At 39.3% G+C, this 21,320-nt stretch overlaps 1 protein-coding gene and 1 pseudogene across 2 annotated transcripts in view; one reads left to right on the top strand and one right to left on the bottom strand.

The window, feature by feature from the left end:
• Positions 1-21,320, top strand: part of MACROD1 (mono-ADP ribosylhydrolase 1) — a 418,223-nt gene that overhangs the window by 171,055 nt on the left and 225,848 nt on the right. The window lies entirely within an intron of this gene.
• On the bottom strand, positions 13,792-16,258 carry LOC140338447 (PC-esterase domain-containing protein 1A pseudogene; annotated as a pseudogene).

The following is a 21,320-nucleotide window of genomic DNA, read 5'->3' as shown; positions in this document are numbered from 1 at the left end:
ATAGTTAACGATGACAAATGGCCTTGTCTTGAAGTTTAAAAGAATCCATGTGTGCTGCTGAATTTAAATTATGTTCAGATTAGTTATGTATGATAATACTTCATCTGTTGGCAGGAGCTGTGGCATACATACAGTTCTATACACTATATATGTGTTGGCTCTATACAAATACTGTTTATTATTAAATAATAATTATTGGGCATATCTTGCATTTGGAACTAAAACATTATGTCTGAATGCAAAGCAAAAGCTTTAAAAAATGATCCAGATATTTGCTTACATGGGCTTTTCTTTCTATAACACAGCATAACTATATAAAAATGTAGGTATCCACCAGCTTGGTAGTTTAAAAAAAGATGGTTAAGAGATCCCAATTAGATAATCTGACTACTAAATGACCCCTTATTAGAATGATAAACATGCTTGTCAGATAAACATAAAAATTGCAAATATTCCTAGAACTAGCCTCAGAAATATTAGACTAAAGAATTTGGTATGGGAGATCACCGCTTTAATTTTGGCTGAATTGTAAAACAATGGGTAATTTACTTAATCACTTTTGCAAGGGATAGTTAAAATGGGGTAAAAATTCACTTTGTGAAGAATATCTCATCATGTGCACATACATTTAGAAAATAGAAATTTTTGCACATGATTAGATGGTTGAAGTCACCAGAGCTCCATCTCATTCACTATACTAAAAGATATATTCCTTACCATGGGGTCGGATTGGTAAATCATGCTGTGGATCCAAACCTACTGCTTATATAGGAGAAAAAAGAACACTGTTACACTGTTAAAATTGTTGTTCCTGCTGAAATAAATTGCACCTAAATCCATCCAAAGCAGTGCAGCAGAAATCGCAGGGCACCTTTATACCCGAGATCATTAAGCCATCTCATGCTTATGTAATGAAATTTTCACGCATTCCCATTAAATTTTAGCTGAATTGTGTAACAATCATTTTAAATTCATGGGAACCTTCAGACAATATGCCATAAACAGTCCACATACCTGCCTTTATGCAGTTGCTAAAGATGAGACCATTACAGGTTTTTTAATGCCTTCATTTTTTGTTTTCAATTTTTTGGTTTAATTTTCCAGTGTTATGGGACCCTTAAGCTACGTACACACTTCCAATTATTATCGTTGGTAAACGAACGACGAACGATCCTGCACGATATCTGTGAACGATCGTATAGCACCGATCCTGTACATACAGATAATGACACGATCGTTCGCAGATATTGTACACACAATAGATGCGATCGTTTGAACGATGCAGGAAGTTATGTGCACCGCAGGAACGTTCGTTCATCACACATGCTCAGACCATGGACGATCAATGAACGATCGTACACACGAACGATGGTCAACGATCGTCGTCCAATCCGATCCGCCGGTCCGGTCGTTCATTTCCAACGACTTTCCTCGTTCGTCGGCGTCGTTGGTTATTTTTTTTACGAACGATTTTTGCCCAATCGATCGTTCGTCGTTCATTTTGAACGATAAAAATTGGAAGTGTGTACGCAGCTTTAGTCAGTGGGGGCTGGCACAGATTACAATTCATGGATTTCTAAAAAATAAATACAAAAAAACAGACTATGTGGATAATTTTGCTTCTGCTTTAAATAATGCCTGGATGACTTGTACCAGAGACTACTTTTTGGCCTGTACATCCATACACGGTGAATTACACACCTGGCAGCTGCTGAGACCAACACAAATCCTTCAGCAATTTGAAGCTAAACTGCTGCAGTGAGAATGCTGTGTTGAGCAGGGGTGAACTTAAGTGCTTTTGCTGCTTAGTCACCCATGTAGGTATTATGGCATTATTGGTAGAAATAATCATAGGAGCAAAAGGCTGCAATCAGCAGCTTATGTGGTGACAGTGCTTGATGTAACTTGTTTCTGTAGTGTGTACAAAGCAGTGATATACACTGAAGGATGTTTTCTATGTATAGCAAGTGTTTATTTACTTGATTATCTGTTGGGATGAGCAGTCTACCATACATTAGTGGAGTTTTTATGGCCCTTTAACAACCCAAAGGTATAGTGAGGTCACCCAATATATTGGTGAAATAATAAACAAACAACTTGCAAATGATAGTGATAATTGCATTAGAAATTATCTTGTTATATTGCTATGGGGCCTGAAAAAATATTGCAGTACACATGGTGGTGGTTACAGCTTTTTATCTGCTTGTTATTGGTCTGAGTGGGGGACCCCCCAAAGTTTTGCAGCAAGGCCCTGTGTTCTCTAGTTAATTCCCTGTATGTAAAACGCATTGACTGCGTTGTGTGGTGAAATTTGTTTTAATGACATCAGAACAACCCATACTGGATCCTGCACAATGATATATTCCTATGTTCACATTTTAAATCCTATAAGGGCATCACCTGTACCCATGATAAATGGTAGAATGTTTAGAATTGTACTGCTGGGAAATGGAGTGCATCATGCTTCAGAGCTTAAAGTTATGAGCTTTTTAAAATAGAACTAAGCTTTTATAGAGTGTCACAGTATGCATCTATGTACTGTCAATAAACACATTCAATAAAATATCAGTACACATAATCACATTGTGCCAGAATTCTACAGAAAGCCACTTAACCCCCTGTCAATCAGGGGACATACAGTGCCATGCAGTCCCACATCATGAGGTCTCCTCGGTTGGTCTGTTCTCTTTCTGATTATACTCATCACATCTCCCTTCTTCAATCAGCAGTGAGGCAGCCTTTTCCTTGCAACTGTGGTCACAATTTCTCTTGACATGGCTTTTATCAGACTTGTCCTCTCTCCACTGTGCTTTCTCAATCAAACTGACAGCTTTCCTCATGTGTAGAGGGCTGCTTGCTTGGAAAAGGGGCTGGCACCAGGACCTGTCTGTCAGACACCATACCTTTTCACCTGAATGTAACAGTTTCAGCTTTCCACCTAATTTATAGGTATTTGTGACTGACAAGGCCTTAGAGGATGTCACTAAAATGTTATGCCTAAAAGATGAGAAGAGTATGGATGTCTGTTAATTGACAGAAGGCATGCAGGCAGAGATTGTAGCAGAGGGAAGACAGTTTGAACAGCAGGAGACTTGTGGGGGCAGAAGATATTATACTAATATTTTTTTTCTTCCTCCTCTGCTTTAGAGAAAATATTTCCTCACAAACTCATTTATTCTTTATCTGATATACAACATAAGTAATGATAGAAAAAATATTTTGTTTTCAGGTTTACATAGTAAAAGAAGCAGAGCTGAATTTTGTAACACATTTATGTCTCTTGTTTGATGGCTACAGCTAGAGCCAAGCTCATTAGCGTATGGGCTGTAACATTTTGAAGAGCGCTAGAAAGAAACAGTAAGGGTAATGTCACAATAACCAATCAATTGTTGGTAATATATAGCCTCTCACTACCTCTTTTCATATTGCTCTGGCCAAAGCAGCAAGATGTCACTTTTGTTGCTCCCTTTCTAATTAAGATTTTTCATCACTTTTAGGAAAAGTATGATGAAATGTTATTAAGTTCAGTTGTTCTGTTAGTGACACCTTTGCAGAACTTTCTTATGTGACATTAGTGTTAAATTTGCCACACATTATAATTAGATTGTACAGTTAATCTTAGACCTACCAGCAGCTATATAATATTTGGGCCTGTGTGAATAGATACAGATGAAAGGGTTGACTTTTAGGCTCTAATATTATGCAGATTTGGTAAAGGAATGTGTACAGAGATGGTACAATTTGAAATATTTATTGCCAGCAGTAGATTTCAATCACAGAAGTGTAAAGAAATTCTATGATTTTTTTCCAGTTAGCTCATGACAATTACTTTGTGATAACTTTATAAGGAAACTAGAAAAAATTTTTTATCAAGGAAGAGCAACACATAGGTTGGTATATAAATACAGGATTTGTAGATAGTTTTGTTACAGGTGATGTTATAGGGGTTGGTAATTGGATAGTACATGCAAAAAATCAAGAGGGTGTACCAATACAGCTCCTAGGCAAAGATATCCATAAATCTCATGTGAAAGCAAAGTGTTTGGGTAGGAGGATGGAGGAGGGGGTAAATAAAATGGGCAGGGGTGGTCCTGGTCATTTATAGTGACTTGAATACTCTTGATTGTGAGCAAATGACATCAGATTCCGTTGCCATGTGAACATGTGGGATGGGAAAATCACCAGACATCATTAAAAATGTAATGAGCCAAATAAAAGCCAAATTTTTAAAAAAAAGATTGACTGGACCTTCTGCCATCAACAAAACGACTGCTTGGAAAAAACAAGTCTACAAGCAATTTAATTATGGTAAGCTGCGTAATTGTGTAAAATTTTAAAAATTGTGTGCTGAATATTTGTTTTCAAATGGAGTGCAGTGGTCCAGCTTTTAAACTCTGTCCCTGCATGGTACTCCAATCAACAATGCTCATGTTCCATAAACGGCAATTGCTTATTACAGGTATAAAGAAACACTGATGGCACTCTTTTTAAATGGTATTCAATGCTATGTTCACTATTTATTTGCATATATATTAATAAAAGAAACCCCGTCTTTGCAGTTCAAACTCGCCTCCACAAGACCTGCTACCTAAAAAAAACAAAAAAAACACAGGGCATGCAAACCCAAACTGTGAACTGCCATGTGTACTGCTCAATTTAATGTTTAATACTCGCCTCTGCTCAAATTGAATTGGCAAACCATTAATACTTTTAGAAACAGACTTCTGTTTTACAAACAAGTATAGGAAAGGTCAAACTGACTTATTTTCACTTTCCCCTGAAACCTGTTTTTACTGGAAGCATATCACACTCTGCTGTGACTCTTTGTTTACTTAGCAATGAAATGCTTATCTCCTGCTCTGACATCAAACTAGAAAAACTGTGTCTAGAAACTGACATTAAGCAATAAAATGCTTGAATGTTTTTCTCACTTATACCAATCTCCCTGTGAACAGGATAAAACCCAGCTATGCAAAATACCTGCAACGCTAATGTGCTGCATATTAAAGAAATTTTTTTTACATAGATAAATTTACTTTGGGACAGTGGAAGGAAGGATTCCAATACAGATTTGGGAGAGAGGTTTGAATGTTATGCCGGACTGTAATTCTACCTTAGTCAATAAGAATCTTGTTGACCTGTGTTTTATGTGCGTTTTAAAATGCATGAAAACAACCCTTATTATCATTTATTATTATTAAACAGGATTTATATAGCGCCACCATATTATGCTACGCTGTACATTAAATAGGGGTTGAAAATGACAGACAAATACAGACAGTGACACAGGAGGAAAGGACCCTGCCATTAAGGCGTTCAGTTCAATTAGGATCAGGGCTTTGTGCAGACCACAACATGTAGAGGGGTGTCTGGATACTTTTAGCCAATAGTAATATGGTGTAGCATGCATGGTTATCCTGACAAAACTGAAGTATTATTTTCTGAAGCTTGATGTTTGTTAATTGATATTTCAGCCTTTTTATAGCAACCTTTGCTGCTCCCTCAGTGATGCTATGCACAATATCAATGATGTCACCTGTCCCAAGGAAAAAAAAGTTTCACAAAATGAACATCTTCATAGAATTTATGTTCTAAAACAGACCTTATTCATACAGTTTTTATCCATTGATATAGAAATTATGTTGAATAAATGGAAAAAGCAGTTCAGATGGAGGACAAGAAGGAGTGGTAAGAACTGGAGTCAAAGGTATCATTGGCAGGCAGCAGGTTACAGTAGAATGGAGGGAAGCATTTATCCTTTGATAAATCTCATGTAGTTTCACATTGGCAAATAAGCTTCATGTTTGCTTAACAAGCTGGTAAGTCCCTGTGAGACCGTGTACACTTTGTGTGTGTGTGTTGTCTTTATCCTTCTCAGTGTCTTGTTCACCTCTGCGTGAATCCGCTTGTTTGTTAACTCCGGCTGTGATGTGGATATTAGGCAGTGCTAAGCATTCCTTTGCGACAACAGCATTCTTCCTCTGCTCAGAATACTATATTCTGCAGTCTGCCAACCTCACACTGAACCAAAAATTACTAAATAGAACTATTACACTGCATTAGGGTGACCAGTAATTGCCCTAATTGCCATCTCTGGTTAACAATACCAACAAAGACGCTTAAACATCAGCGTCATATTTCAAGGAATATTTGCCTAACAAATTACACACTAGAATTTTTTTCTGATTATTTTTCACATACTGTACACCTAAACACCAATCTATTTAATTTATTTTAACAGATTACATATACATTACATTTATATCTTCCAGTATTAGAATCTGGAACACAAGAATGGAATGGGGTGGTCAAAGGTTGGTGCAGCATAATAAACCCAGATAAAGGCAGGCAGAAATCATCCATCATTTTATTATTATTTTTTAAAGCAACTAGTTACCAGAAGCAAAAAGATGTGCTGTATGCAAATGTGTTGACAAGGAACATGCTAATAAGGGAGGTAAATGGGGAAGAGCCTTTTGTAGCTGTAGCTGCTTTAAAAATGTTCAATCAGAATACTTGGGTAAAGGAAGAGCACCACTGTATTTCTTTTAATGAAGGTGGTATCATCTACCTAGGTGTGCTGTATGACAAAGCTGTGAAAATCTAAAAAATGGGTGAACAGAAATACAAATGTTTCCTTATACAGTATGTATTTCATCTGTGTGTTTAGTTATTTGCCAGGAGTTCAAGCTCACACGTGTTCCTGATCCTGGATCAATAATGACACGGCAAGGAGGTGAAAATTTCAACTGTTTGAATGGGTTGTTCCATCACTAGCTGGATTAACAAGACCTCACTCTCCTGCCAGTGACTTTAGCTCCGCATTTTTCTGGGCTGTGAGAAAGTGGCACATATACAGCAAGTGAAAACACACACATATACACACATTTATTTAGCTATATATTTTATTAATATTTTAATGACCCCATCAGTGGCACAATTGTTGACATCCCCTAAACAGCACAGCCTAGCATTGCACACATTTACTAATACAACTGTTGTGTAACCTTATGCTAGCACCCCTCTTTAAGGCTTGGGTTAACACCATAAATCCCAACTTAAGTTTAAAGTCAAATGCTAAAAATAAAAAAAGTGCAACAAAATTAGTAAGAAATATGATTTCCTCTAATTTCCTGCAGACATGTTCATGCCTTGTCCCTTAGCTTCATAGAGCTCTGTAGGTTGGACTGCTGCAGAACAACTGCTTCACTTCAAATACAAGCATGTCACAGCTGGGATCTTTTTTGTTTTTTTTTGCACATTTTTTTGACACGTAGGATTTTTTTTTTTAATAATTTTTCCCAAGACCTTAAAGTGGACCTATTCTCTCTGGCAAATAAGCCCATTATTTATGTGTACATATAAAAATATCAGCTACTGTAGGTTTAAAAAAAAAAAAAAGTTTTTAATTTTAAACAAATCACAAATGGTCACTTTGCCTGTCCTAGTGGCTTTTAAGTGCCATTGCAGTGGAATTAAGGAGAAATGTATGAGCAGTGCATGCTTGGAGGGTTCAGTGATTGAGCTCCCATCCACCACACTGTTTAAGGAAACATGAAGTCTGTTCACATGAATCCTTTGCGGTCTACGAAAAAACACCAGGAGGTAGTAGTATTTGACAAAAGAGACATGCAATGTCTATTTCAACTAGGAATGCCAGCTTTCCTTACTGCAGTCTCTGACATTGTCCATTGTAAGGATATTTTCTCCTTTTTTTTTTTTTTTTTCACCTCATTTTCCTTGGCTTGACGTTTGACTTGTATCACGCCAATTCCCACCTTCCAATGTGATTTACTCTCTTATACAGTCCCCATCTAAAGGGCTTCCGTGGCCACCCAAATTTTGAAGGAATGGGACAAGTACCCCATTGGATTCACCACCAGCAATTCACCAAGCTTTATCTCAAAACTGCCACAAATTGAAAATGTGACAAGGCCAAACTATCCTGGTGCACTAAAAATGGGCCCTCCACCAATGGCTGCAAAACAAAGCAAAAGCATTCAGCTTGCAATGAAGCACCAACCATGAAACAACCTCACTAAAGCATTGGCAAACCAACACCACCAAACATTTCACATCACCCTTAATTCTCCCTATACCACAGAATAAGCTGCCCACATGGGGTCTGTCACAGATTGTCTGATTACAGAACTTTCACTCCAGCAGTTGCCGCTGCCAAGTGACTTGAAAATATCCCGCCTGTGGGGAAAATCTGGCATGCAAAATTCAATTTCCCCAGTAATGATTGAACTGCCTTAACTGAATCTCTTTCTTTTGGCATGCAACAGGCAATTTTGTCTACAACAAAATCAACTTGTCCTCAGGCAGCCTACACTCCATCACCCGGGTATCGATCACAATGTACAAAAATGCCGAAAGGGCCATCACCGGCTATTAAGGCTTCCTCCTACGCCAGTGGCACCCCAAAATAATAGGCAATATATTCCAAAGTGGCCGATAACACCCAACAAACACTGGACTTCAGAAGCCTAATAAAAAGAAAGTCCTCTATTAATGAATTACTGACTCTACCCTGCTACAGCTATTACCACCTATTCCAGGAATGAAACGCTTTTGGGGCAAATAGCTAGGAACGCATACTGTCTGGGTAAACTGGCAACACTCTAAAAGTCGCCTCGGTGTCCACTTTCACCATCAGCTATCCCACACCAAACCAGTGTATGGCAGAATCAAATAACGTATAGGACATTGAATACAGATTCGGATTAATAGCTGCGGTAACTGAACCGCTCCAGCAGCTAGGACAAGTGATGAATGATGCAAAATTTGGCACTAAGCCCAGTGGAGAAACCAAAAACTTTGGTAGAGGTGGACGAGAATAAGTCCCCCCCCCCATTCTAATTCCCAACTCCACCTACTTCAAGCGTTTAGCAGACACCAGTGCACAATGCAAATTCTTTGCTTCCTTTAGCGCCTAATCCAAAGTGCAATCCAAAAACCTTCCCTAAAACCAGCTCCAAAAATAGAGCAGCCACCAGGTTCTTACAAGAAAAACATCTACCTGCTTAAAAAGGATAACATCCTTCACAGCTGAACTGGCGTTCTTCTTTTTTCCAGTGTCGTTATTCCCTTTGCTTCTGTCTTGTTTGAAACACTGGGTAAAACCATATGCTTCCCTACATCCAGGGTACTTGAAGTTGCTGGAGGTACCAACCTGGAAATTCCCCAAATGCAGGAGTAAAACTGGCTCCAGGCCATGAAGATGCATCCATCTACAAGCTCCTGCTACACTGGGGATCCCTTTCAGGCCCCCAACCCTAACAGCAATTCACAGGGACAATCAGAGTCCCTGTGTCCGAGGGAGGACACAGTGCTTATGTGCATTGGAGGGCGATCCTTTCCAAGCAAGTGTGTCCACAAGCCACAGAGCTACTGGAGCTTTCCTCTCAAGCATAGTAGCGACTTGCCCCTTTGGCCAAGCAAAACCCTTGGTCTCTGCTGGCGAGCACAACTGCCCCAAAAGCTGCTCAATGCCTCCTATAGCTCCTCCAGCGGTATTTCCTGGATGGCCCCCACTTCTCGTTGAGCTTTGTTATCACTACTCACCTCCCCTGCCTCTCCGTTCCACCACCAATCTTTTCACCTCAAGCTTCTAATCACCACTTACCCCTTTTTGTCTGCTCTGCCCTCGCACTCCAGTCATGTAGGCGTTTCACCTATTATCCTTTCCCTCCCCCAGCTCCAACCCTTACTTTAGCAAGCCTTTGTGTTTTTCTACTTCTACTTTCTCTGGCACCACCTCAGTGCTGCTTTTTGTCATGTTTGCCAGGTTGGTTGTTTTGAAGAATGAACACCATTTCTTTAACCTGCCCAGTATTGAGGAAGATTAGATAAAACACATTGTTATACTATTATTGGGGACAGTAGTTGAAAATGTGACATAGCACAATTATTAGTAAATAAGTTTCCTATGCTTTTGTGTTCCCTAAATTCATTTAATAGTAATGGATGCCCTGTTGTATTTCAGACAACATCACAGTTTGCTCTTCCTATTTTCTGCAGTGCAATTAGACACTTAATTCCATAGATTCTCTGTTTGGGCTATTCACCACCCAGGAATGCTGTAAGCATTCAGAGTCACACCAGCATTCATTAGGGTGATTATGAGCATTACCATCAAAAACCCATTATTTGAAAAAAAACACATTTGCACAACTGGAGCAATAAGCCTTTCAGACATTACAATATACTATGTGCTAAATTAAACTGTGGATAGCCTATCACTTTTCACTTACATGACCCAGTACCCAGCTTCTTATTTGTGTAGTTTTTTAAGCTTCTGCCTGTATAGTAGCATGCATTTATCTAAAGACTGCAGTATATATGTGTTCAAACAAGATTAACCCAACATTTAGAGAAACATTGACAGAATGTTGGGTGAAATATACAATATAAATGGACCCCTTGGAGTCAAGCATGTGCTTCTAATACCATGAGCATCTTTGTCATAGCTTAAACATTGATAGGCCTGAGTATTGGTCATTATTTCTTAATCTGGCTGTATTACAATATAATAATATAACCAGTCAAAATTCTTTTTATGCCATTCTACTTACAATAAAGATTGGGATCTGACTGACATAATTTAAAACATTTGATAGTATATTTCTGTACCATATAGTGGCTGACTGCGTGATCTGTGTGAAAAGTAATGGATGGCACTGCTTTTTTCATTTTTTTTTTTCTTCCAGTAATTTCATCTTTGCTCTGTGGCTTTTATGATGTTCTCTGGGTCAGTGAGCGCCATGGAAAAAAATAGTGTATGGTCTGAGGGAGCTGCATAAAGAAGGAAGGTATTGGACTTGTGTCATATAAAACTATTATGTAATTTGAAATCTAATAGCTGCATTCTTTCTGTCTTATAGATGTGAGCTGCTGGCTTATTTGTAGCAGCAGGCAGTGGATTCCACTTATTCCATTTCCATCACCCATTTATGCATTTTCATTGTACTTTAATGTGCATAGACCAACAGGGGACCACAGAAAATACTCTTGAATTTTAATACACAGCAAACAGACTTTATGTAAGAGTAAATCAATGCTCTTGTTCTAAAATGTTATAAAATACCATCCTTAGAGCACCCCAGAACTCATGAGAATTCAAGCGGCCTCTGTTTTAGTTGCCACTGATATAAACACGAAACTGTTGCAGTCTGAAAGCTCTCAATATAAAACTGCTGGATACAACAAATATCTTTTAATTATTAGCAAAAATTGGCTAAAAGGTGGGGCACGTTTTTTGTTTTTGTTAGGATATACAACCTTTGTTAGACATTTGATCAGTTTGCCTGAATTTCCCTTTTTGTTTTGGAAAAAATGTATATGCTACTTTTCTGTGTCACCAGAAATAGGTAAGCAGCTGGGGATGAGGGTTAGCTTAGCTTAGGTCATGGAGACTCCAGGCAGGGAGAGTAAGTGTACTTTGTCTTTAAGTGTATTTACTTTTGCAGTGTAACAGGCTAATTTCTGATTGGTTTCTATGTGTATTTACATTAAAGTGCATCAAAGCCCATTACTTTTGTTTTTGTTTGTTTTAGATATTAGGAAAAAAATATAACTCCTGTTGTGTCCTTACTGCTCTTCAGGGCTTCATAGGAAAATGTCCCTGCATTTTAACCAAAGAGGATTTAAAAGAAAATCGCAAAGGGACGCAGCAATAAAAATCCCACAGCGGAAGCTCTAGGTTTACCCTACTCAAGTGCTGTGGGCCACCTTGCTGGTAATTGTTAGTAAATAGTTTTTTTAAAAGCTGCTGCTGCCTTTGCTTTGCCCATCTCCTCCCAGCCAACTGGCCAATCACTAAAGTTGCAGAAGGTATCCTCACTGGTTGTTTGGAAAGAAATAGCACAGGAGGAGTGAGTGAGATACAGAGCCAGCAGTGGCTATATGACAGTGTGTCAAATGGCACACTAGGCAATGGCATGTCACTAGTAGATTGCCACAAGGTGTCTGTTACAGATGTTTGTTTACTGGGGGTCTGTCTGATTTCTGTGACTGGGAGTCTCTCAATGTTTATTTTAAGGCATGGATGTTTTTAAGCTATTCTAGTTAAGGCAAGAACAAACACAACAAATATGGTTTTCCTGTATTGCAACCACTGCCATACTCTTTTGCTTGCATTTCTTACCTGCAATTTTTGTTTTGGTTATTATGAAACTCAAAAGTGCTATTAGTCCGCATGCCACTTAAAATGGTGCTTTCTACTATTTTTGGGTATGTTCATGCTTCATCTTTGTCTGTGTAGAGAATCATTGTAAAAGTGTCCTTCAGGAAAAGTCTTTTTATTGTTTGAAAGGAAGCTATTAAATTAGAGGAAAGAGACAGGAAGATTGTCTGCAGCCTAAAGAAATGGTTGTCTGGCATAGGTAATCATGGATTCCAAATTCATGCACAGAGATGTACCTGCTAGATTAAAAACAGCTGTTTCTAAATCAAATATGAGCCACAGTTTGCCTCCTGGAAATAAAATGCATTGGATATTAGGTTTGTTTTCCAGATAAGCAATAGTAAATTAGTTTTATTGTGATGTAAAAGCTCCCTGTATTGTTGTAAACCAAGCATTTATATGTGCATCACATCTTTCTCTGCATGGTGTAAAGATGTTGTACTTCACTGCAGTAGAAAAGTCCCCACACTAGTTGAGCTGCCTCTAAATCTTGGGTGCCCATTGCTTGGTATTATATTTGGCCACCCAGAACTGAAAGATATGGGTCATGTGGGCAGATTTCAACTAGCATGTCATTTTAGGAATAACTGAAGAGATTTGTAGAGAGCCAGATACTTGCAAATTTGATTTTTGCGCCTTACTGGGGTTGTCATTTTAAAGAACACAGGCCTCTGCTTGTTCACATATTCAAGGGTGAGTTGTTTATGACCATTTGTGTTGCCTCATAGAATCTAATCACATTAAACAGCTCAATTAATAATATTTAATGTTTTTTTTTTTAAATACGTTTCTTTGTTTAGTTTGTATTTAGATTTTGATATGAGACAGCCATATATTGTCTGTGCTTTCTTCATAATAGTGATGCAGTAATGACAGTGATTGCTTTACAGTTCCTTTACCCAAGTGCATATCAAGAGGCCCAGCAGAGCCTGATCTAAAACAATAAACTATATGGTATATTTTAACAGCAAATTCATTAAAAGATTATTTATATAGTGGGGGTGCCCGACCACCAAGGTTTTGCCAAAACCATTTTAAAAGCAGTAAAAAGATATATCAGAAAAAGAGGTACACTGGTAAAGTTGTGGATGAAGAAGAGTCTCCACTGGCTTCTTAGGAAATAAAAAGCCCATCACAGCGTATGTCAATTTGTATACCCCTAGCAAAAATTAACAAATCTTAGGGCATTCCCACCAGATGTGGAGCAGAGTCCCTTCAGCAGAACATCATTGGAAGCATCTACCCTGGTTTTGAGGGGAGGATTTCTGAAAACTGTAGGGCACTAAACACCACCTATTTAGTAATTTATAGTTTGCTTCAATAGCTGAGGCATTGACTGGGCCACAGCATTTCAAATTTGGGACCAGTCTTCGCGGTCCAAAGATTTTCCAATGTGCCAATAAAACAGCAGGAGACTAAAATGAGGGGAAAGACAGCTGTGAAACGAGGCAGTTAAGTGAACCTATTGCTTTGCTCTACATGGCCAAAGCACAGGTCATTTTCAAAGTTATCTTTCAAAAGGCTGTGATTGCAGTATATGTGCTATGGGAATCTAAAGGGTGTTCACAGGCAAAAAGGAGGGATTTATTCTAAAAATACAAAACTTACACTAACTCCAGCTGCTTGAAGATAAATGGTGCTGTCACTAGTACAACAAAATTGCAAAATAAATCTAAAAATATTAAAAAGCTAGCATTATTATTTGTTTTATGAAAGAAAATAAATGCTTACTAAATCAAAATCATGTCCCACTGACACAATGTATAAAGGCATATATACCTATGTTGGAAATGTCTAGTCATCACCCCTTTCTACAAAGCAATTACCATACCTATACTTCTGATTGGCCAGCAAAACTGATACAACTTGCTAGCGTAGGCACGCCCAGTCAGAACTGCCTGCATGCACAGGAGAGACGTGCCTGCATGCGCAGAAGAGACGTGTCTGCGCTTTAGTGAGGAAGAGGTAAATGTGACAATAGTACTGAGTGTACAAATTTTCAAATTGTTTTCAATAATATTCTGACCGTGATCTTCATGAAAATATAACATCACTACTAAATACTGGAGAAAACCTTTTCCAATTCAGGGTAAAAATGTAAACTCCCCTATCCCTATCAATATAACATTTAAAGTCTATATCATACCAAATAATTTATTCAATAGGTTCTATCTGTGCAAGAATATATATATATATATATATATATATATATATATATATATATTTCGGGGCAGGGTCCTCTCCTCCTGTATCACTGTCTGTATTAGTCTGTCATTTGCAATCCCTATTTAATGTACAGCGCTGCGTAATATGTTGGCGCTATATAAATCCTGTTTAATAATAATAATAATATATATATATATATATATATATATATATATATATAAAACCCAAGTACCAAATAAGCTGATCTATATTGAGCAACCTCATTGATAGAAGTACATGAGAGATACACCAACTTACCTGAAGCTTTTTCCTTCGAATTTTTACTGGAAATCATCTATTTGATGTGTGTGACATGACTTTTTTTTCCTTTAAGAATCATTATGAATCCTTTCTACTAATAATATTGAGGTAATGCATAACATTTTATCAATATTATTTTATTTAAAGGCATTCACAGCCTGGCTATGCTACCATCCATACAACTGCTGGACTAGTCATCTGTTCCAATTAATACATAATAGTAAGTGTCGCTTTAAGTCAGTCAAAAATACACTTATACCTTCCATATGCTAAAGCCACAACCAATAAACCCTGTACAAGCTTTATTAATATCAAACTCACTATTTTTTAATAGTGAGATATTGTTTGGGTGATCGAATGCTGAATTCGAACACCATTGAAGTCAATGGTGGGGGAATTCGGGTTATTTTTAGGGACTATTAAAGGCTGCAGGAGCAATTAGATTGCCCACAAATTACCTGTGGTGCCCCACGGTGATTGCCATGACTGCAATCATTGATTAGCTCAGTGTGCAATCCCCGGGGCACTACAGGTTAATTAACCTTTAGTGCCCTGGGGATCGCACACTCCTCTCAATGATTGCAGACACAGCTGCAATCATTGAGAAGATGCCCTGCAAGTATCTCTTACTCTGTAGCACACTTTCCAGCACAGTAATATGATACATTTGTTACATTTTTCTTGCAGTGGATAAAAGCTTCTACACTGTCCATATAGGTAATGGCCTCAACCACTAATGCCGTCCTTGCTCCGTCTCAGGGCCCACTGCCTCCTCCTCATGCTGTTACTGCTGCCGCCTGGCCAGTACCCAGCTCTAGATGCCAGTTACCAATGCTGTCTACGCTTTTTCTCAGAGCCCACTGCCTCCTCCTCCTGCTGTTCTTGCTGCACGCCCCAGACTTGAGCATGTGAGCCATCAGGATGCAGGTATACTTCTGATGAGCCAGCTGATTCGAGTGGGTGGCATCTTTAACCCTGGAGCGCAGGTCGAAGCAGAAGTGGAAGTGCATGTCAATCACATGAAATTTGTGCAAATCTGCCAGAGTGGCGCTGTAGAAATTCCCTTCTATGATGTCCCAGCACACATTAGAAATTGGGCAACCTAGCACTTCACCAGCTTTGAATACAACAGGCATGGCCATGTTCCATATCACCAGACATTCGGGGCTCAGCACCTCGGTGAGCCAAATAAACAGATGGTCCAGGTTGGTTTTGTACATTTCCAGTGATTGCTCATAATACCTGATAACATACCATAAACATGAGTTGATGATGACAACATCAGGCTGAGTTCCCTGTTGGAAGTCGGCTAGCACACTCTCTTTGTACTCCGAAGAAACACGGGTCAGGAGATAGAACCGTAAAAGGTGGTGGCCAATTCTGTAATGACACACTTCACGGTAAGTTATGCCATTGTGCATTTCACTTAGAGATCTCAATAGACATCTCACCCTTCCTTTTGAGCTGGTTCTCAGTCCGAAACTCATCATTCTGCAATATTTTCACAAGATCTTTGTAGACGGATCTTTGAATGGAGTTTCCCAGGACGGCTATATACTTGTTGTGGAGATGTCTCCAGACGTCTGCAGAGCTGAATAACTTCATGGCTCAGTGTGGTCATCCAGGACCTCTCGGTTCTTGTTACACATACCAGTGTCTCCCATCTCATCCCCCCGACATATACAGAGGGTCTGCTGTCCCACTTCTAAGTTCCGGGGTAACATACACAGAAATTCAGTCTGATAAAGCGTGGTACTCATGGATGAAGCAGAAGACGTGGCCTTCTACGTTCAATCACAAATTTCAGATTACACACTTGCATTACACACTTGGGGTGTCATTAAAGATGCACTACACCCAGCTCTAGATGTCAGGTACTAATGCCGTCCACACTCCATCTCAGGGCCTACTATCGGGTGAAAGCACATGAAAGGGAATGGGCTTTGCAGAATCAGCAGGGAAAGAAGACCCTGTTGAGCTTGTCTAGTATGACATCTAGAGCTGGATACTGGGCAGTGGGCAGGCGGCAGCAGTAAGAGTAGGCGGTGGGCCCTGAGAAGTGTGGATGGCATTATCTGGCATCTAGAGCTGACCTTTTCCTATCTGCTAGCTGTAACTTTGTAAAATATGGACAGCATTGGTAACTTGTATCAACAGCTGGGTATTGGGCAGGCAGCAGCAGTAACAGCATAAGGAGAAATCATTAGGCCCTGAGACGGAGTGTGGCCAACATTAGTAACTGGCATCTAGATTTGGGTACTGGGCAGGCAGCAGTAGCAGCAGGAGGAGGTGGTGGGCTCTGAGACAAAGTGTGAATGGCATTAGTATCTGTCATCTAGAGTTGGGTACTGGGCAGGCAGCAGCAGTACCCGCAGAAGGCGGAGGTGGTGGGCTCAGACAAAGTGTGAATGGCATTAGTATCTGTCATCTAGAGTTGGGTACAGGGCAGGCGGCAGCAGGAGGAGGAGGTGGTGGGCTCTGAGACCAAGTGTGGACGGCATTAGTATGTGGCATCTAGAGTTGGGTACTGGGCAGACGGCAGCATCACTAGCAGCAGGAGGAGGAGGCGGTGGGCAAGGATAATTAAATATCTGTATAAATATCTGTATTTTTATTGATAAATACAGAAATTCTTATGTTTTTTGTGGTAGATTGCAAGAGGTATCCTCAATTATGATACCTCTTGCAATCTATCACAAAAGCCAGAAAAATTTCGCCTGGTCTTGACTGCTAGCAATGCGACAAACAGCAGCCGATCTGCGTTGGAGCTCCTGCTAACCGCTGGTGGAGCCTGAAAAAGGTAATGCTCAGCTACATGCCCCACCCAAATTGCTGGCAGAAGAGCTAACTTTGGTGGCAGAAGGAGGAAAAGCAGCAGAGGAAGATCTAGCAGTTTGAGCTTGCTTCTTGGGCAGAGGTGGTCGCACAGAGCTCTGTGTTTTGACCAGGTGTTTCCGACAGGTTACCAGGTGGTGGCTTTTTAAATGTGTGCTCATGCAACTTGTTCCAAGTTTGTTTCAGTTTTTGCCTCGTTTCAAGTGTTGAGCAGATGACCATAGTGTTGTCGTCACTTTGGACATTGAAAAATGCCCACACGGGCTACCATCTAACTGGTCCAAAAGGTGCTCTGGAGCTGGTGCTCATGGTGGCGGAACGCGGTTGTTGAGGCACAGCTGTGGTGACAGCTTCCGACAATGGACGACTACGACTTGCCTCACTGGTACATGAAGACTACAGAGTGTGTGCAACTTTTACCCTCTTCCTCTTCTTCCACCTCCTCCTCCTCTTTTTCCTGCCTATGATGATCTCCTTGTTCGCCCCATGTCGGATCAAGGACATTATCATCATCATCGGAAGAGACAGTTTCCCTGTATGTCCCAAAAAGTAGCAGCGTTTTTTTCGAGCCAGTTCGAATTGGCTTGTTTGGTTTAGAGTGTTCAGGTAAAAAGTAAGTGGGGGGAAAGTCTGTGAACTGACTCTCTTCAGCTGATAACTGAAACAAATGAGCACCTTGAAGGAATGCTTGTAGCTCCGCCTCTCTAACTCCTCGGTGGGACTCCTCTACATACTGCTGTACACAGTGAAACACTCTACCTATCTGAGTACAGTAGATTTCAGGACTGTACCAATACAGTACAATCCAACAATCTATCTGACTAATAGTGTGAGTGTGACACAGTCTAAGGCCAAGGGCCAAGCAGCACAGGAAGGTTGTGATGCTAGCAAATCTCTGTCAGGAGTGGTAAATGCAGGCACCGCCTGGCCCTATATAGGCCAATGGCTGCCTGTGTGGCATGCAGTGACAGACACATGCATTTGCTACCCATCACCCAATATACTGTGTTCAAATCACCACTATAATGTGCTGTTCCCAATAGCAACTACATCCAAACAGGTTATGAACTGCAAGTATAAATCTCACCTGAGCTCTATCCCTTTCCTGTGTAACACTGTTAAGCTATGTACACACGTCAAATTTTTCTCGCCCGATAATCAGCTCAGAGCGGATATCGGGTGAGAATTTGCCGTGTGTACAGCCCGCATCATTCATCGTCTGTGGATCTGTCCTGGCAGATCCACAGATGATGAATAATGAGTGATCCTAATGCAAAGGAAGGGGGAGAGCGTGCAGCAGGTTGCCCCTCCGTCGTTCTCCCCCTCCCCTCTCCATAGAGCAGAACGCTGCTGTGTTTACAGCACTCATTCATGCATCGTGCGGTTCTCATTGTTGGAAAGGATCATAAAAGATCTTTTCTAACGACATGAATTGCATGTGTGTACGCAGCTTTAGAATAAGCATTAGGATAGTTTCATGCATCCAGCCTTTTAAATAGTCCATTTAAAGTAATCAGGTTATCATTAATTTTACAGCTATAAATGTACCATTATCCAAGCTATTGGGAAGGAAACTATAACATGCATTAGCTAACTAACCATCACCTATTACATATATTCAAATGGCCATTGTAATGTACTGTTGTCAATAGCAACCACATTTGAACCAATTATCAACCACAAATATATATCTTCCCTGAGCTCGATCCTGTTCCAGTGTAACACTCTTAGAATGAGTCTTAGGAAAACTTCATGCATCCAGCCATTTACATGGTCCTAAAAAATAATCAGATTGTCATTATTTACTATTTTCTAATCCTATTGCCAGTAACATACTATTTAATCCATTATGTTATAAAATAGTGCTGGGAACTTACTTTGTTCTATTTCCTATTCAGATAATCTCCTCTGTGCAATCACCTCAAATCTTAGCATGTGCCTTGCTTTCTCCTCTTACAGCATTTTTATATGGTCTGTTTCACTTAGCAGATCAGCCTCCCTCCTGTCTGCCTCACTCCCATGTCTGGGAGCTCAATTTACAGCACCTACCAACTGCATGGGTAAACAAGTTCCCATGTGGTTTTGCATAGCCATAAATCTGAGCAAGGAGCAAGCTGTCTCTGGCTAAAAGACACGGACAGCCTTTCCCCATATAGGGATCAACCACCGATCATTGTTGTAGTGGGCAAGTGCCATCAGTCAAGATGGCGCCTGCACCACTACTGCCAATCTTAACAGTTGCTTCAATATATATATATATATATATATATATATATATATATATATATATATATATCATTTTAATAAAGGCACAGTACATTAATATCAACTATTTACATTCATAGTTACAGAGTGGCTTACAACAATGGTTGATTTACAATTAATACAAGTTCATACAGTTACTATTTTCACAGTTTTTATAATACACAAAAATACAAAAACTACAAAAAATAAAAAATATATAAATGTCAAATATTCATCATCGAATATAAATGCTATTAAAACAAGGGTTTGTAGCTTAATACCTCATTTAGACCTGTGAGATCAGTAGCCTTTAACTATTTTAAAGGGAGATTACTGATATCTATGTTCAATTTGAATTTCTCATCTTCTGTATTCCCCTCCTCCCATAATTACGTAAGGTTTTTTAAAGTTCTAAAATCCTCACCCCTAAATCCTTCAAGTATCCTCATCTCTAAGATATTATCCGAATCGTCTTTGTCATATTGTACCTTGTAAAAAAGTTTACATGCATAAACTTTTAGATCTTAAGTATTTTCAAATTTGTTTAACTTTTCTGTGGGGCAAAAATTTAAATCTAGTTCTAATATTTCTATTTATTTAGGTGAGAATGTTACATCCAACAAATTAATCATTGTGCCCAATATGTGAGTGTTCAGTGAATTGCAATTGAATGTTTGGCCTAAAAAGGGGGCTTGTGATGAGTTCTGAAGAGATTGTGCAGAAACTTTAGTCCCATTTGGAGGGGCTGCTGTTTGTAGATTAGTGCAAAGATTCGTAGAAACTTCAGAGTGCCTATGTGTAGCAGGATTCATAGAATCCAATACTGGTTGAATTCCAGTAGGAATCCAATACCGGAGGGTTGTAAGGTTTTTTTGTTTTTTGAGTGTTGGGTGATATTTCAGTAGCTATTCTCATTGTGCCTTGTACTGACATTCGTACTTTGTCACCGAACTGTTGATGCCGAATCATCGAATTGTTGATGCACTTTCAGACCCACTTTCATCTAGTCGGTTTCTCATTAGTTCTAGTTCATCCAGTCGGTTTCTCATTATACGCAGATCTCTTTTTAAAGATACCTGCTTTTAGATTCTGGTCCCATTTGTAAGCTCGCTGGTATGAAAAAGCCTGTTTGTCTTTAAAGAACTTTTGTTCTTTAGTAGCTACCAGCTGGGAATTAAGTTTAAGTAGATAGTTTTGAAGTTCTACCATTTTTGGGGTGAAAGTATCTGATGATAATACCTCTGAGTATTTGCTATAAAGCATATACAATTCCTCTTCCACTGCTTGTAAATCCTGGCTATGATATTTTATTCAAATCTTCATCATAAGTTGGAAGCAGATATTTAATGTCTCCTTCCATTCTTTCTTTACTTGATTCACGTTTTTATTGTTAGGAAATATTTGTATCTTTAAACAAATCGGATTACAGTTTTCCAGTTTATACTTATTGAGGTATTAGATATGCCAATACGCAATTGATTTTCTTTTATAAGCAGATTTCAGTTTAAAGGCTACCTCATTGATTACTAACTCCTTCTTTGTTTGGATGGTACATGATGTTTTGATATCAGCTACAAATCCTTCCCAT

Source organism: Pyxicephalus adspersus, chromosome 9 (assembly GCF_032062135.1).
Source record: "Pyxicephalus adspersus chromosome 9, UCB_Pads_2.0, whole genome shotgun sequence".
Classification (NCBI taxonomy): Eukaryota; Metazoa; Chordata; class Amphibia; order Anura; family Pyxicephalidae; genus Pyxicephalus; species Pyxicephalus adspersus.
This window is presented reverse-complemented; position numbering and strand designations above follow the sequence as displayed.